At 38.5% G+C, this 19102-nt stretch overlaps 1 protein-coding gene across 9 annotated transcripts in view; it reads right to left on the bottom strand.

The window, feature by feature from the left end:
• ELMO1 (engulfment and cell motility 1) overlaps window positions 1-19102 on the bottom strand; it is a 335189-nt gene that overhangs the window by 98005 nt on the left and 218082 nt on the right. The gene's annotated exons all lie outside the window — the stretch shown is intronic.

Here is a 19102-nt window from a genome sequence, read left to right on the forward strand (position 1 = left end):
TCTTTTGCAGTCATTCTTTTAGTTCTGAAATATTAAACTGTGATATTGATAACTGATTTAAAGATATTCAGTGTACATTTTAAGGGAAAAACTTAAAAGCCTAGATTTCCTGACAGAACTTGCTGTGGAAAAAGCAATCTGTCCAGTTCCATCCCTCTCCCACCCTTCCTTCCACCTAAATCACACAGCGGAGTGGGTGGTCTGGGAGTGTGGAGCATGCTCTGTCATTTGTTTGTGAATGGTGAAACACTTCAGCAGTTCCAAGGTTATTTTTGCTAGATGTTATTGTCATGTCATGGACTGGAAGCATTGTCAGTATGTAGAAGCAATGTCAAAATGTAGAACTTAAAACAGTAATGCAAGCCAACAAGTTTAAATACTACTGGACAACAAAACCCAAACGGCACATTTCTAGGAGGTCTCTGAAATTAATATTTTTTTAAGCCAATATTAAATTGAAGAGATTTGTAATAAATTATTCCTTTCTGTTATGTCATACACAGAGTTCAAAACTCCTCATTAGGCTGTGCTTTGTTAAACAAAGCCCCACTGCAATAAAAAATAATGATTAGCAGTGCAACTTTTATATATCTGGAGAAATTTTCCCTTTGGCCCAATTTCCAAAACTCCCATCTGCATTTTACATGCTGACAGAGAGAAGATTGTGTCCCAGATTAGGACAACCAGTCAAGAACTCAGAAGATCATCCATTTTAAGGTCTTTTCTTTTGTGGGAAAGAAGAAGTGACAGATATTGTCTGCTTCTGACAATAGCAAGCCACTAGATTTAAGGTTATGAAATCTCACCTTTCATAAGGTGAGAAAGTGATCTTTGTCCCTTTCTTTTCCTAGTAATCTCCCCTGCAAATTGCATTTCTTTTCCTCACAAGGTTGTGTTGTGAGAAGAAACACACTAATAATTCCATTGCAATCTAAAGCAGGACAGGACACAGATACCTAAGAAAGCTTTTAAGGGAGATCAAAAATTCAAGGCTAGAAAAATCCAGGCATTTCAAAGCAGTACAATAAATAATATTTGGAAAAAAAAAATCTTATAAAATAGCAGGATAAAATGATGCTGTCCAAGTAAAAGGATAAAAGATTTCCAGGAAGGCTTCACACCAAAGCTGCTATTTGTCAATTTGACAGCAGCTCCTGCCTGTATGCTGTCATTGCACAAGACCTGTTTGTATGTGGGAGCTGAGGAACAATTGGTGATGATATAATGCTTACTCATTCTTCTAGATCGTGGGTTTTTCCTTTTTTTTAGCCTACATACCTAAAAGGGGGAAATGGTTATCCTGCTAACAGTTCTCCAGTCATAGACTTGATGGCTGGCTCCCAGTGAATTACCTGTTAATTCCTGGAGTAAACTTTCAAGGCCTTTCAAAAGTCCATATTTAGAAGCAGCTGATTTGCACCAGAAACAATTTGTCCTATTGATTTATTGCAGGAAGGCCTACACATTTCCCTTTCACATCTGTATTCTTGAAGTGTCAATTAGGACCTATCTCTATATAATAGTAACAAGTATTTCAGAGACTTCTAAGGCCATATTTTGCATTTATTTTTTTTTTTTCCCAAATCTTAGTATCAGAAAACCTCATAGCTCTGTTATCCGGAGGGCCCTTCACTTTATTTCAAATGAGCAGCTTTGAGGGTTTGGAGTTTTTTTTTTTCCTACTATTACTGTAACAGAAAGAAGATTTTGCATAGAAACACATAAACACAGATTAACATACTGGGCCAGAGCATAAAGAGACATCTATCTTGTTTACCAGTTAAGACAGCTTGACTACAAACCACAAAGCTTATCTGACCAGGAACACACAAGTGATATATAAGCTGCTGAAAAGTCAGTAACACAACTTTGCAAATCAGGTTAGACATGACCTTCAGAGGTGATCTGCCACCATAGCACCCAGAAGGTCTATATGAATTACAGAACCACAGAACCTTTCATTCTGCAAAGCGTTTCCACCATCTCAGCACCAGTGAGTGTGTGCAGTGTTTACTACCTTGCCCTGTGCTTTGACCACAGGGAGCATTCAAGTCTCTTCCTGCACCACTGGGTAGGTTGCCCTCATTCTGAGGATGCAAACACATATTAAGAGACTTCAAGATACAAAGATGGGCATTAAAGAAAAGCTCCACTTGTCTTATACAAATGAAATCAGAGCTTTATAGAATTTCATACAGTCCTGGATATACACAACAGTAGTCTGGATGATGATTGTCTAGGGGTGTTGAATTTGCAATTCTTCTTCATCTTACCTGACCACTGAAGCTCTTCAGCTAAGCCACAGACAGCCTATAAACAATCCTGAAATTGGCTACAGGAACTGACATGAATATTTCTCAGTTTTCCTATTGCTAAATGATTACGCATAGTCTGAGTAATGAAAGGAGACTTCCTAGTCTAGACAACATAACTCCATTTGCACCTCCAATGTTAACTCCAAGAAGATCTAAAATGCCTTGTCTTTGATACAGAACCAAAATATCCACATCTTAGAAAAACAAAACCCCAAAAAACAATTAAACAGAAAGAAGAAAGGTACCACAACTGCACATGAGAAAGGAAGAAAGAGGAACTGGGTTGCTTAGAGGAAGACTATTCTGTCACAGTGAACAAATTTGGAGTTGCATCATTTTTGATACATGCAGAAAGAAAGAAAATGAAAATGATTTATAACCTTGGTAAGAATACCAGTAGGTACAGCAGGCAAACAACCTCAAATGATGTTTAGGTTGGGTGACAGTATCATATACAATCATAATTTGTCTTTGGATAGCAATACACAAGCCCTCGCAGTTGTCCTATAACTTAAGTTCTTGTCATTTCAAACACACATTGCAGTCATATAGCATGAGAGGGTGCTGAAAATCAATTATAATAAAACCAGACAGGAGACAGCAGAAGGCTTCACAGTGCATATCATCGACTTCAGGATTCCTCACATATCACTCTTAAATACACATTTGAAAGAGGCTTAGAAATCACCTTGTGAGTTTTAAAATTTTCAGTACATTCAGACCATATGAGCACTAACTGCCAAATCTGTCACATATTCTTCATCCACTGTTGGGTCTAGGATTTTCCCTGCTCCCTCCTTTGCCCACATTGTTCAAATACATAGAATAACTTTGTATCAAAACCCTTTGGAACATACTGAGAGCATTTTCAGTTATGTCATTGCAATCTCAGTCCTCTCATTCAATCACTCTATCTGGAGTACACATGGACAGAACAGATCAATTTCACATCTCTGCAGTATTTTACCTTCCAATTTAGCTACTTCTCCAGCTCATGTTTACACAGGCTGCCAAACAAGCAACAGCAACCAGGTTTATCTTCAATCCAAACAGTCTAAGACTTCCATTTAATGCTTGGTTGTCCGTAGGATGAGCACTGTGGAATGTACTTCATACTATCACTGTTGAAACAAATTATGCCCTGTAGGTGCTTAGTCTTGCCTCTTACAGGCATGCATGCTCCACCTCCATTAGTGCATTGGAGTTTTCTTCTTCTGGAAGATGGTAGTTCAATCTCTACTTGATCATATAAAATGGCAACAGAATGATTTATTTTCAGCTTTTCTGATTTTAACAAAACCAAAGAGCAATAGGATGGACAAAATAAAGGAAAAAGTTATCTGTCTCAGCTATCAGAGCTCAGTCTGATGTTGTCATGGTTCACTGTTTAAATAATGATGCATGATTTTTTAAAAATGTTAATTACATAAATAGGTACTTAGGAACTACTTAAACAGAAGATTTTTTTACCCCATTGACTAGAGAAACCCATGTGTCAGCACATCTGCTATACAGGAAGATCTGTTCACACAAAACTCATGCTCTCCCTTGCTAATGGAGAAAACATTAGTAGTGTGAGACCTGAAGCGGGGGCTTTGGGTTTTATCCAACAGACCCTTAAGCCTGTCATAATGTATAGTGCTAGCAAATATCTGGATTTCTAAAAATCCCTATTTACTTGCCTTTGCATTCTGGAAAAAGAAATTGAATTTTTATTGAGAAGAGTTTTCTATGTGTGCGTTTGAATTTTAAAAGCTTCTGCTGTATGTTATTTAAGAGTTACAATCAGACATCCAGCAGCCTTAGGAGGGAACTGTATTGCTGTGATTGTGCACCTTTAAGGCCAGACTGACAATGCTAGTTGATGATGTTTGGAAAGAGTATACTGAAAACAACTCAATTACAGAGTTATCTTCGCCTTGGTTCACCTTCCCAGCTGCTGCTGAAGGACCTTCAGACTATTATTTTAATAGCTGTTGATGAGAGCCAATCCATGTTTTTCACATCCCCTTTGTACTGCTTCTGCATTCCAGGCTTGCATGGAAGGATGTTAGAAGGCTCTGGTGGTGCAGAAAGGAATTGCCAAGACTACAGCTACTGAGAAGAACAGAAAACACAAGTCCAGTTTCCAGGTCCAGCAAGCACACAACAAATTTTCCTGAGAAGAACGTGTTCTGTCTGCTTCACCTCATGCAAGAATGAAAGTCAAATGAACGCTCATATAAGCTGAATGAACAGTTAGGGCTGTTTACCATGAAGTTATTGGAAGCATACACTTAATTTCAGCTAGAAAGGGCAATGTCCTCTGTCCACACCCTCATAAGGTAATTTGGAGCACAGAAAATGAGCTACTGATGCTTCTATTCTATGTCAGCCTCTGGTAGCAGGCATCTGTTACTGAGGATTTCAACATCTCCCTGAGCTTGACTTTGAAAATATCCCCTTCTCAGAGACACTAACTACCACTTTTTCAATCTGGGTACATGGAAATGTGCGGCCAAATATACATACCCCAATCACGTATCACATGCACAACAGAAGCATGCCCACACACACCCATTCTCAGCCAAATGCAGTCTAAATAACCTCACTATAAAAATAGGCTTGTTTGAATGAAGTCTCTTGCTTAAATGAGGCTGGCATAAATATTCTTTCTTTATGCTGCCTTTTTCATCTCATGTTTAAGTCTGGAAAGTGGCAACTCTATTGGAACGACTGGAGAAACTCTACTCAAAGTCATAGACAAAAAGGACAGGTGAGCTTACCATCATGATATCACTAGTGAAAATTTAATGAAAAGAATAAAAGACAGGCAATTTCTTTTTTCACATGTCTCTGATGCCAAGAAAATGGATAAATAATAGTAAGACAGGCAATAAGGCATTGTAAACTATCAGAGGAGATCCTCAAGCACTGAAGCAGCAGCCCACACAAAACTAAAGTTATAAAAATAAACTTTGCATTTTCAGTTAAAAAAAAAACCCAACAGAGAGAAAATAAGAAAAAATTATTAGAAAAGGAAAAAGTAACTATTCTCTCTTTCTCGGCATCTTTGGATGGACACCAGATAACTATCCATACTCCTCACTGTGCTCATGTCTGTATTCATCAATATGGTTTTATGGATATTTTCTGTCTTATCCTTTTCAACATTTCAAGAAGTTGTTAAGCCTGCTTTCTCTGAAGATGAGTAGGAAGAAGCGGCTGTCAGAAAGGACTCTCTGAACTCCCTGCAGCAACCCTGTTTCACATTCAGCCCACACACCAGGCCCAGCTCTATCAGAGTTCTGGCTCACTTTGCCAGGGCTGGTGCATCTGCTCAGAATTTCCTTCCCCACTAATGAGCCTCTCTTTAATTGATCTTCAGAGTACATATTTCTTCAGACCAAATCATCTACGGGCTAAAGATGCTGTCAATACTGTTGCATGGCAATTGCCATTGCAGAGACAAGTCCCACCTTGTACTCTCTTCGCTGAACCCTCTGCTCTTGCATATGGTAGGTGGAATGATTATTTTATCTTCTAAATGAAGAGACAAATTTATAAAAGTCAAGCAATGCAAAGGCAGTTGCAACAGTGGGTACAAATTCCAAGTTTTCCTCACTCTTCATTACCCAGCATCTGAAACATAAACAGATCTACAGAGCTAAGCCAGTAGTATTTCTACAGTTACATTACTGCTTTGTTCAGGACCATTTTCATTCCATTAATGCTTTCCTTTAAAAACATTTCAGAATTGGTTTTAAAAAATAAAAATAGATTATTAAAATATTTCAGTCTTCCTTAATCATGCAGGGATATATTTTCAAAGCAGTATGCCAGGAATATTCCACGTGACTCCTATTCATGTTAAAATTAGAGTCACCAGAATAAACCCCATATGCTGCTTTGAAAAAGTATGGTAATATGTCCAAGGAACATTTTTGCACCTTAATGCTGCTTTTGCAATTTTTTTGCCTGCTTTTCTTGTTTTGATTTATAAATAGATTTTTAACATTTTTTTTTTCTTTTTTAAAATAACATTTTGTACTATCTGAATAAACAGAGAGAAACAGTTTAATCAGAATAGCTTTGCTTTGTCAGATGCAAAGCTTTTGGAAGCTTTTTTATAAATATTTTTTAAATACTGTCACCATAGACAACCTTTCTATATGAGCCACAGCCTGCAGTGAGGTCTGGCTGTCTTCCACATGTGAGCTTCTGTCCTGTCAAGTGGTGCTCAACACTTCTGTGTTAGCCAGAAACTAATTTTCACATTTGGACAGTGGGGAACTATTTTCCAGAAAGGCCCAGGCATAGTGTCTCCTTCGCAATAGCAGCAGTGATGTTTTGTTCTGGAGCCAGGCATGAACCTACAGGTTTCTATATTCAAGGTCCTGTCTTACTTTCTGCCAAACACAGAGCATCTCAAACATCTGTGGCAGCCACAGAAATCCACCCCCACAAAGCCAGCTGCAGTGCTGGGCTAACTGTGGGCAGGCACAGTGTGCCCTAGTTTGCCTTGGTGAGCATTGCCATTGCTGTGCTTACATATATATGCACATACTGGTAAACACTAGTAGATTATTAAATTTGTCATTTATATCTTCATTCTTTAGGGTCATTTCAAGAGAGAGGGAAAAAATTCTGGCAGCTCTAGTTCTTTCATAATTGCTCTCAAATTTTTACTGCTTCTAACTGTGTGTGAGAGATTGCGCACAAAAAGACAGTGTTAATGCCATCTCTTCAATTTATCTTCATCTTTCTCATTACTGTCTCAAATTGCCAAACATTTTCATTTCAGCCATTTATGCCAAAAGTACAGCAAACACTTCATCTAACCACTTCATAACTTTAACCTTTAAAGGATGTAAGCAAAGGGTAAATATTTTGCTTAAATGTGGAACATGCTTCCACCATAGAGAAAAAAACCAAAACATTCCTTGCTAACAGAATTGTGTATCAGGATATGAGAAAAGAAACCAAGATATAGTTGTACTGTCGTCAAAGCACTGACATGTGAGGTGTGGGCTGTTTCCATCTCTACCACTAACTTTTGAGGCAACATGCAGAAAGACATAATGTATGCACTCTTGTTAACCTACTGAAAATCACTTAACATCACCTTTCTGTTCTCTTTTTTTACCCTTTGTATACTCTGTCAATTTAAATGGTGTTCTCTTTTGGTCATAAACCTGTGCTTAAAAGAAATACCTGAAACTTCCTGGGATGGTGAAATGACAGCTTGCACCTGAAGCTAGAACCTGTAAACAATGGAGCTTTAGCAAAAGCAAAGGTTTTTGTACAAGAAAAGCACTTATAAAAAAGCTATACCCCAACAACCATCCACAAAACAACAAGCATCCCCAAAATCATCCTCTGGTAGCCAAACTTGGCTCTGCAACTTCTACACACATTGCCTGCTTTAAGTATTAGGGTTCAAACGAGCTAATGAGTGATTGTGGTTAGAGAAGTTAACCATGTCAGCTATGCTGTAGTATAGCCAGTGATAAACATTTAGTAAAACATACTTTTGTATGTTGGCAAGAAAATTTTGAAGAAATGTTTTCAACATCACATTTCTGAAGGGGCTTGAATGCCCCTGAGTAGTAACAGTTCAGCTGTCAGAGCTAAGACAAGTTAAAACTGCTTTAAAGGGATCACCGCAGTTAATGTAGAAACCCTGACTTCTTAGAGTGGCTACAGGATCCATCACTTTACTTAACATTGGAAAAAACTATGAGTTTAGCTGATGCTCCATCTGAATTTGTTTCAGTGATGATCAACGATATGAATTAATATTTTTTCCTATTTGGATAAGATATCCTACTGTATGAGAAAGTAGTTTTTACCCACAAAACTACAAAATAATTCAGGTTGCTAGACAGTCCTACGCATCAAGTCCTGCAGACACAGCAGAGCTAATTTCTAATTATACTTAAGTCAGGTTCCTCTGGGCAAGTCTGGGCAAGTTTTGTTTTGTTCCAAGGATAAAGATTTCATAATCTCTCTATGCAACTGGTTCAAGAGCTGCACCAGTATCAGTAGTTTGGAGTATTTTATCCTTAAATCCTAACAATTTCCTTCATTGCAACATCTCTTTTCTTCTTTTTCTGTGTACTTCTGAGAAGGGCATGCATCTTCTCCTCATCCTTCTTGTTCAAACAATGGCAGAAGGTATAAGTAGATATATACCCTGGATCCAGTCTTTTTCACAATGAGCAAATCTGGTTCCTTCACATTCCTTTTGAACACCACATGTTTAATCTTTCTTAATTATCTTTGTAGACTTTCACAGGACTAGTTCAATTTCATACGTTTCTCCCCATTTCTAGACAAAAAAACTGGACATAGTCATCCAGTTGCAGCCTCATAGAGGCCAAGCTGGGGGAAATAATACTTTCTTCTGCCATGCTAGCTGTGCTTTAGCTAATGCAATCCAGCATGCGGTTAGTCCACACCACACAAATGTGCCCTGGTGATTCATGGTATTCATCAGCCCAGAGACCATCCTACAAGCAAGCATATACAATGATAATAGTAAAATATGAAATTAGACTTGCTGAGTCCTCAGTTGCTTTGCCAGTCACCTATCCTCAGATTTTAGTGTCAAAGAAAATATCCACAGAAATTATTATCAAAAGTCTGGCCATCATAAAAATCAGTACAAGAGACTGAAGTGTTATTCCAGTATAAAATCAAGAATCATAGAGAAGAAAAATAGAATCATCAAATTCTTTTGAATTATAATAAGTAAAGCAAATTGAGCAGCGATGAAACATGCTGTTCTCTGAAGCTTAAAAGCATCAAGGCAATAAAACACCCTTAACCCATGCAAAGGTAAATAAGTTTTATGGAGATATTTTCTTTCTTTTTTCCTCAAGCAGAACCACACTTTAAAGATTTTGCCTGGTATTTTAAGGATTTTACACAACAAAGGGCCTTTCAGGCCATGTATATTACTGAATCCATTTTCAATCTGCACACATACAATACCTTTTACCTGAAGTTCATCTCTCAGATTGGTGGAGACAGTTCTTTTTTCTAAGTAAATTAAACTTCGAAGTCCACTGTGTGCAGAATTAGGCACGATAAAAGAATATCCTGTTCTCTGCCATCATTATTAAAATGTTGTATTTATACCACTACTTTTGCAGTAAGACTTTTCTGTCCATATGGATCAATTTTTAGGAATAAAAACCACATGTGCACGTGAAATTTTGACTTTAGTTTTAACAATGGCCTTCCGATTTCTACCACTGAAAATACATAGCTGCCAGTAACACCCATCCTGTCTCCAAAAACTGGCTTCCAATATTCAATGACCTAAAAGGGTCTTCTCTGGTATCTTGACAGATATGGCTGCTCAATGGAGTCTAGCGGGTGTCCCCAGCTAGAAAGTGAGAAAAGCCATTAACATCCTCCATAAGGCAGGTGGAAGTACTATGAGGCATGCCATTGTTCCAAGGAAAGAGGAGAGGCAGAAACAAAGTCTGTGGGAATAAATCCTATTGGAGATTGGAGTACTGAACACAGGGAGAAGCTAAGGGAAACTTCACTTTAAAAAGAGAGAGAAATTCAGTAAGATTGCTACATTTAGTCACTAGCTTAAATAAAAAAAAAAAAATTACATATAGGCTTTAAAATGATGAAGAAGTATGTGCTATATGACAATTAAAGCAAAAAAGAAAATCACTGGGAAGAAAACAGCCCTTTGAAACAACTTCCAGATTCCTAGGGAGGGAAACAGTTCTTTAACAGTTTCCAGAACCCTAACTTACATAAAAATAAATTCTTGGAAGGAATCTGAAAATCTTGACAGTTGTGAGATTACATTCTTTATCTCATATATCGTATTTTACAAAAACAAGGATGTTTCATTTTTCCACTTGGTGACTTTAGAGATGTTATTTTCACTCTGAAGGGTTGGCCAATTGCTTCTGAAAAGGCTGACAACATAACAATGATGTGATGAGATTCTTGATGCAAGGATTGGTTCTTGGGCATTTCTGTCTCACAGCCATGGCATATATATATCCTCAGCTGACATGGCAAGATCTTTAATCATATAGACAAATGTCTTTTTCAAGGATTCTGATAATTGTTCCTTCACCTCTCCCTGTTGTTTGGGTTAATATACTTTCATGGTATCAAATCTGTCTCTATTCCTGTGCTCAGCTTTTAAGGTGATATTCCTCAGCTTTCATATCTATTACTGGGGTCTTGCTTCTCTGCTTACCATGAACAACATATAAAGGTAACTTGGAAAACTGGGATGGAACCTCCCAATACATTACATTTTAGTCATCAATAAATCCACAAGATTTTTTGCATTCTATTCAAATCAACAGTGAAGAGGGAAAGGGCAAAGAAAAAAGAGCCTTACCCCTTTTAGAGGCATACACCTTCCATCCCCCAGTAAGCTGTTTAACTCTCAGTGGAAAATAACAACTGCCTCTGCTGTGGTCTCAAGGCCAAATACTCTGTGGGGAAAAACCTAACACTTCCTTCAGAAAGTACATGCTAAACCCCTCACCTCCTCCATTTTCCCGCTCATCCAGTGTCTGGGAACTTGAGGACAGTTCACGTTAGCACATCAAGGCCCAGTTTAACCTGTGACAACCTAATAAAGGTAACCTACAGAGAGCCAGCAGAGTAGCTATGGTTAGCCCAGTGTGCATATGGATTGAGATAGGTGGTGTGGGTAAAAGAGAGAAGAGCCCAGCTGCACTCAACACACCATCCTCTCCTCTCACGCTGCCTTTCAGCAGCCCTCCCTCCCATCTGCCTCTATCACAGCCAACCTTAATTTACACTGGTGCATCGGGTAGCAGGATCAGCTTGTCAGATGCTGGCCATTTATCTCATGTGCTAAAAATAGAGACAGGCAACAGCAGCAGCAACTGACTGGTAAATGCCTCTTTAATGGTGATTGACATATTCAATCAAGACAATACGTGAGATGTAAGCTTCAAACAATGAAGGACATTTGTATAAGGACAGATGAGACAAAAACAAATAAGCACCCCAGCTTTGCTAATGAGACACATATGAAAGATTTCTGCTGCTCTTTTCAACCACGAGGCTATTTAGATTACAATTACTTAAGGCAAACCAACAATAATACAAATTCTTCTGCTCCTCCAAGAGAGGCTATAAAAATCTCATTGTTAGCTGCATCATTTATCACGATAACCTCATTTCAACTGAAACAAAATATCTGATACATCACCTCTCCCCCCTTCCTTCCCTTTTTTATTTTCCTATAGTAAGGTCTATAGTCTGGGGAGTTCTCAGGCTGAATTCCATGCACTATGACTCACAAAATGAAAATCTGGTTTTATATGCCCACATCAGCAGCAATTCATGCAGCAAAAAGCCATATGCCATGCACCTCTGATTTAACTGTACTACAAAAACATATCCTAGAAAGAGGAAATAAAAATACAGAGACAAGAGTGGTTCCTGGGATCTGATTGTTATCCACATTTTTAGACAGGAATGACAGGGGAAATATCACAAAACATGCTGTTTTGGTGACAGTTTCAGTTAGGTTATATCATTTCCCTTCATGACTAACATACTCTACATGCAATTGAGGCATTTTTTAATGAGTGCAGAAAGTTTCTGTGAAGTAGAAAAAAAAGCAGTTAGCAGATAACCTACACTCAAGTGTTTCTCCTCTGGTTATCAGGCTTTCCACTTAATTATCTTTTTGAAGACCAAGAAGATTTATTGGTTTGATCAGCACCCGCTGAGATGAAAATGAAGAGTGCTTTGAAAGTATGAAGTACCAGCAGCTTTAAAAATTATCATCTCTAGCATGTTACACAAGCCTTTATGTGTTCTACAGTAACACACAGATTTCACTAGAAATCTGGGGGATAAAATCCCCTCTGCCAATGATGGCTAGGTTTTCTGTAAATAAGAGACTCCACTGCTGAAACCAACAGTCTTTCATCGCTGGGGAAAGGACAAAACAAGCTGCTGGCCAATTAATGGATTACACTAAAATACTCTTTTCTTGTTTTAAATAACATGTTTTGTTGAAATGTCCTTTCCTTTCCATAATTTTTGGCTTGAAGAATCCATCTCTTTGTTGGTGCACCCATCCTGGCATGTGCAGAGATGGAGAAGACTAAACAGATCAACTGATGAAGGCATGCCTCTGGAATATCTAGGCCACAAAAACATAGAGGGAACACCGACCTAATGCCAGGGAAAGGTCTTAGACAGGCACTCTCTGCATCACATTAAATTGCACTACTTAAAAAAAACCATTCTCAAGGAAGAGGTTGCTGATGGAATAGACCTAACAATTTTTCTGCACCCAAATTATGCTTTCTTAAAGTTTCCTACTGTATTTGAAGGGAGTAATTTCTTCACTTAAAAAGCCTCATTTTCTCTGTAATCTATGCAGCAGTATTGCAAAATGTTAATTGCCACAATTTTTTTATAAATCCATGCATTTCACAATTAATGATATAATATATTTATAGCAATTATCTGTTTCCAGTAAAAGTTAATAAAGTGTTATTAGCATCAAGTGTGAAAACACAGGATTTAATTTGTGCTAATCTGCCCCAGCCTAGGGAATACTGAATTCATTCTATGGAAGAATAATTTATTTGCAATATCCCTGACTGATATAAACAAAGCATTCTCAAGGGAAGGTGCAATAAACCTAACAGAGAGGTGCAATCATTCCACTAGCCCAGCATTTCCCAACAGTAAAATGCAGACAAAACAGCGTTCCAAAGCTTCTCCCAAAAGAAGTCAAATTCATCTGCTTCAGACCCATAAGAAAGCAATAATTCTTTGGAGGGCGTCTGTGAAGGGCTATTTATGATCTCTTTCATTTTTTCTTATATTGAATTGAAAAGGAGGTGACAAACAGGTTTAAAGACTGACCAAAGGATTTTACTTTCAAGTTTGTCTGAATTATTTTCTCTCATTTGAGGTAATGTTAATTTCATTTTCTGAAGTGTCCATTTGCCATCCTTCTACAAGCCTCTCTGTGCAGTTGGGTGGGTGGAAAGAGAGCCCCAGAAAGAGGAGAACACCCGTTTGGTGCTAGAGCTGCTATTGCATTTGTGGCAGGGTGATGGATGAGGCTGGAGCAAGTGGCCAGACATCCTGTTTCTGATTTTGACCCTGCAGCTGCTGTGCTGCCAAGGCACTTCAGTTCTGGGTGCCTTTGCCTTCTTCCTGTAAAGTGTAGTTTATCAAGACTTGGCCAAGCCTGCAAGGAGCAGAAAAGTGCAGAATATTGTTAGTGCCACTAGAGGAGATCACTTAAGCATGCTGGGGACCTGCTGCTCCCACAGGAGTGAGGGAAAGCCCTGTCACTTCCAGGTCAGGCACAGAACTGCCATGGCAAGGTCTAGCATTAGGATAACCAGGTTGCAGCTAGGTCGGCATTTTGGACAGGATCTATGCAGAGTCTGCTTTTTGAGTCTCCTCAGTTTGCTGTGGGGAGCACTGGTGACAGCAAAGCTGGTGACAGCTCCTCTACCACATTGCTGCTCTGAGCCTTTCAAAATGACCCCCTAGGCCTTTGCTTACTCATGGGTAACTCACATTATCTGATGGTGAGTTTGGCCCACCACACATTTTCATACAAACCACTGCTCACAGAAGTTGGCTTCTTAAGAGCCTATCCTTGAACCCTTAGTCATATTTTGAACACAGCCTACCACAATTATTCATCCCTACAGCTGCTGAAAACATGACAACACTGGAAAAGCTGTAAAACCTGCGGCATGGCATTTCCAAACCTCCACCGAGGAAATAAATGGTATTTTTCATTTTTATGTTATGCTTGGTTACCTTTCCTGTTATCTTGTCAGTGACTGAGGAAAAATGTTCGCAGAGTCTGAGCATGAGCCATAAACATCTTTTGTGGCTATCCAACACCTCTGTGTTTGCTTTGCTGTTTAATTAAGGACTCACGAAGGGTGTTCAGTGTTTGTTGCCACTGTGAACAATGTCTACTCTTCTGATCACCACAAAGGCAGTTATGTGCATGCCTGTCAGTGACACGTTTTATCATCCTACTGAGCAGACCCTGCTGCTGCAGGGGGATCTGATGCTGCAGCTTGGCGTGTCCCAGAAATAGCCAGATAGGGCAGTTCCTCACCAAGTTGCCACTGTAAAATGGATACTAGCTGAATGCTGAAAGCAGTTTCTTGATGTGTCTGAGAATATTTTTCTTATTACAAAATATTTTCTTTTTCTTCTTTGATATGATATATTACATATTCTTATTACAAAATAAGTTTTCACAAAACATTTAAGAGCTCATATTTTAAACTGTGATGATCTCAAGCACATGGTCAGAGGGCAAATTAACTAAATCTCTAAGTAACAATAAAAATGCATTGGCAACATCATTAGCCAACCACTTTCCTATTCCTCAAACATTTAGTTTTAGTGAATGAAGTAGATGTTGTTTTCAAGCACCCTATATCACAGTACTTACAATTTTTTCAGTTTTGGCTTGTCCTATTTAACTTTAGCCACACTGCAATGACAGTCTGCATCTTGTTATGAGTAGTATTTTTGGTCATCTAGAACCCAATAACTATACTAATGAAAGCAGCCACATTGTGCCCATTCTCTATAATGCAGCTTTGGAACTCTGCCAGTCAAGTAAAAAAATTTTGCCTTTTTCCTTCTGCACTCAGTCTGGAAGCAGTTATTTTTGCTCTTAATCTGCTTTTTTTTTTTTTTTTTCCTAAGATGGTACAACACTAGGTATGTAATTAGCAAATTGCTCACTCTGTTCTACAGGTTTAATAAGACAAGCTATGGCTGCAACAAAAATAATTGGCTCACCTTTCCGTCTATTCAAACCTATGAAAAACAGCTGACTGAAATCCCTGGAAACCAGAATTAAGAGGATAATCTTGTCCTCTACACAATGTCCTACTTGCTGCCTCCTTGTATCCTAAGAAACAATATGCGTTCTTTACAAGAAGATCGTTAAAGTGATAGCAATCACAATGTAAATCCACATTAGGGCAATCCAGGTGCCCTCACTAAAGTACATCTAGAGGGGATCATAAAAAAATTTTCCTTTGGGAGTATGCTTTCATTTGGCCCAATGGGAGGAATTTTACTGTTGGGCAGGTATTTGAATTCTACCTACCATCATGTTAAGAATAAACAATTAACCTCAAACCAATATAAGTACGTCTCGTCTGTACGGCAGCAGAGGCTGATTACTCTGAGCAGAGTGTAGGTGGTCCCTGTGTGATGGAAATCTGACTGATGGGCACCTGTTTACATTGGCAGGATGCTGCTGAAGGTTTCTAGATGCTGGATGTGAGATAACTTGAGCCAGCTTTCTTACAGTCAGCACTGACTCCAAAAAATCAATACACAATGCTTTCTTCTGCTTCAATAAAACATGTATGTAAAGCTTGGGGACTAGATTATATTTTCAAAGCCATAAACCAGGCTGTCTGCTCACAAATTACTTTGGAGAAACTTGTAAAGTGTCCTTTGATCATCTGTAGGTTCAAATAAAAACAACAAAGTTTCAAATTGAATTGTTGTCACTTGCATGTCTATCTATACAGCTGCATCTTAATTTCTCTAGGAAACTCACAAAACATGAATTATGCATGTCTTAAAATGCTACAAAGGCATAATATAAGCTTAGCTGCCTGTCTGAATTATTCTAATCAGACATCTATGACTATATAGAGAGTCTGAAAAAAAAGTTTTAGGTCTGACTATCACCATAGACATCAAAGGAATTTTTCCTCACGCAAGAGTTGACAAAATGTGTTTCTTTTAATGAATAAGAATTGGGTAAAGCATGAGATCATAGATGTTTCAGTAAAATTCTTCCAACCATGAGCAAAGTGCTGATTTAATAATTTTTGAAATTGAAAATGAATAAACCTATATGGAATCTCCGCAACATAAACTGAAGAATAATAATGGCACACTATGCCATTTTATCATCAAAAGAAAGTCTTAATATGTGGCTTTAAGAACCCTTGAGAGCAGGCACTGACACCTGAGGGGAAATTCAATCACTTTGCATCTTTTAGTGCATGTCATTTCCCAATTCAAAAGAGGAGGAAATAATTCTCTGTATGTGCACACAGATCTCCTACAGACCCTCAATGTAGAAGCTACTGTGATTAATCAAAAGTTTGAAATTAAACTAAAAAAGCTCATTTTCTTATTATGATTAAGCATAAAAGCAAGCAATCTAGATTTTTGAATACAATGTCCAGGTCTCAAGAGTTACTAAGCAGTACTTAGCATCCAATTTTATTTTGGAGGTTTTAAGGAAGGAAGGAATGGAGGAAGGAATAAAACAAATGATCCCATCAGGCAAGGGGATAGTAACTAAGCGGTGTTTCATACACTGCCATGACAATCAAGTTATTGAAAAAGAGTAACACAAAGAGAAGATGGAAGATTTAATTTTTTCTTCACACAAGTAAATTACTGCATCTTGTTAAGTCTGCTCTCTTCCTGTTCACTTCTTAAAGGATGGGCTGAATGCTCCCTGGGCCCACATGACCTTTGCCTGCCAAGTTTTCAAAAGTGACTGCACAGAAATGGGTACCCTTAGCACGCAGGGAAGATGCAGATAGAATACTAACATGCTGTGATCACCAAAGCCTCTTGCCAGATAAGGATGAAAAATGGTGGTGGGTAAAGCCATGGGCTGCACTGGCAGCTATCACCCACCAACCACATGGGTAAACCTTGGGCATCACCATATAATGTATGAGCCCCCACAAACACTCAAGTGCTTTACAAGCCCACACAACAACACAATTTGCTTCACTCACAGATCCCTTCAGATGTTTATCAGCTGAGCAATTCACATCACCACTGCATGTCATTTGAATTGGATAAGAGTACAAAAATCTCCTTATGACTCTAAGAAAGGATTTAGATAAGCAACACATAATTAGAGAAGCATTAGAAATGAGAGAAGCAAGTGCTTAGCATTCCTTCCTCTTTACAGAAACAGTTATAAAATCAATAATTATTTCTGCAGGCAGAGATCCTGGGCTCAGGATCATGCAGCACAGTGCCACCACCAGAAAGAAACCCTAGCAGCCCAATGGCAAATATTTCAAGTTTGCCTCACTAAGAATTGCCCATGTCTTCAATGACACATGCAGTAAGACAGTGCAAATGTTACTGAACCTGACAGAACTGGTAGTTGAAGTCACAAGACTACTAGCAGAAGAAAGCACAAGTAACAAACTAGTCATATCAGAGAAAAAACTCCCTGATCTTCTATGAACCTCCACAACAATGCCCAACACTGCAAAGTACATTTCTTTGTTTTCCTTTTAGGGTGATCTGGACTGGTGCCAGAAATGGAACCATACTTTATTTAAATACCCTAGGATTGCTAATAATGTTTCAACTCATGTTGTGGGAAATTACGTAGACAAATCTTTCTTCTACTGAGATAGAAGGCCTGTAAGTAAAAGGCATTTATACATTTATTTAAAACAACCACATATTATGAACTAGCCTTTATAAAGTTGCTCTTTAAACTCTTGATTTTAGCAACCCTATGCTGTTCAGTGAATTATCTTCCTATTGCTCCTTCTATGTTCCTGGATCATTAGGTAGGTGAAGCATGTCAGGAATTCCATGTAAGAACAAGCCTCTGGGTCATCTGGCTATAACAGCATGCATATTGGACTTCTTTCCCTCTATAGCCAGGGCTCTGGTACTGCTGCCAACTAACTTGCCTGGTAGAACTCTACAAAGGTTATTCTTCACTGTGACCTAAAAATTCACCTTCACTCTGAAGCAGAAAATGGTCATTGGGACCACTTCAATAATAGACAGTTCCAATTAGAAGTCAGGCATGATCATTCCTGCTGGCACTAACATAATATTTGAGTCTGGTGACTTCAGAACACTTGTAAGGCACATGCTGACAGAGCAGCAGCCTCACTTTTCATTCCCAACCAACAGTCCTACAACCAACATCTCCCAGGGAGAGGCTCAAGATCCAATCAGAGGATCCTAACAAAGATAAGGATGACAGCTGGCCACAAAAATGTGAGTTTTCCTTGTTCTTAGAAAATGCCACAGATACTGCTCAGCTTCATGGTAAATTGGGTAAAAATTGGATGTCTAGGGACCACTAAGATGGACCTATTCTTTATGCTTTTCTGAGGATCAGGAGATTGGCTGAAACTTCCAGAATTCTTACTGAGGAGCTTTTTGGTTCAATTTTTATTTCACTTGTTTCAGGGTTTGTGGGGGTGGGGTTTGGTGGTGGTTTTTTTTTTGTGTGTATGTCTATGTGTTTTTTGTTTGCTTGTAACTTCTGCCTTTATTTTTTGTTTGCTTGTTTTGGCTTAATTATTTATTTATTTGTTTATGGGTGGAGGTTTTTTTGATTGGTGGATTTGGGTTGGGGAATTTTGGGGGTTTTGTTTTGTTTTTGTTTTAGCAGCCTAAACTGCACAGCACTCTGTCATTATTGTGTCCACCCTTGAATATTTTATCCCTTTAGTGCTCACATGAAATGAAAGGGGTGCACAGAATTATCATTGCAGTACTCTCTCGGCATTATTTACAACCTTGGAGGCTGCAGCACTTGAGCATAATACTGCTAACATAAAAAGGCAGAATTTTCCCTCCAGCCAGGACTTTAGTCTCAAAGTCTGCAGTGCAACATGACTGAAAATGGTCTATGAACCTCCTTACATCTCCCATCCTCAATCCAACACTTTCTAAATGCTGGCATTCCAATGTGCAAAGCATCCAAAAAGATAAATCTCCAGCCTTTTAGCAGAATTGGA

This window comes from Erithacus rubecula (assembly GCF_903797595.1).
Source record: "Erithacus rubecula genome assembly, chromosome: 3".
Classification (NCBI taxonomy): Eukaryota; Metazoa; Chordata; class Aves; order Passeriformes; family Muscicapidae; genus Erithacus; species Erithacus rubecula.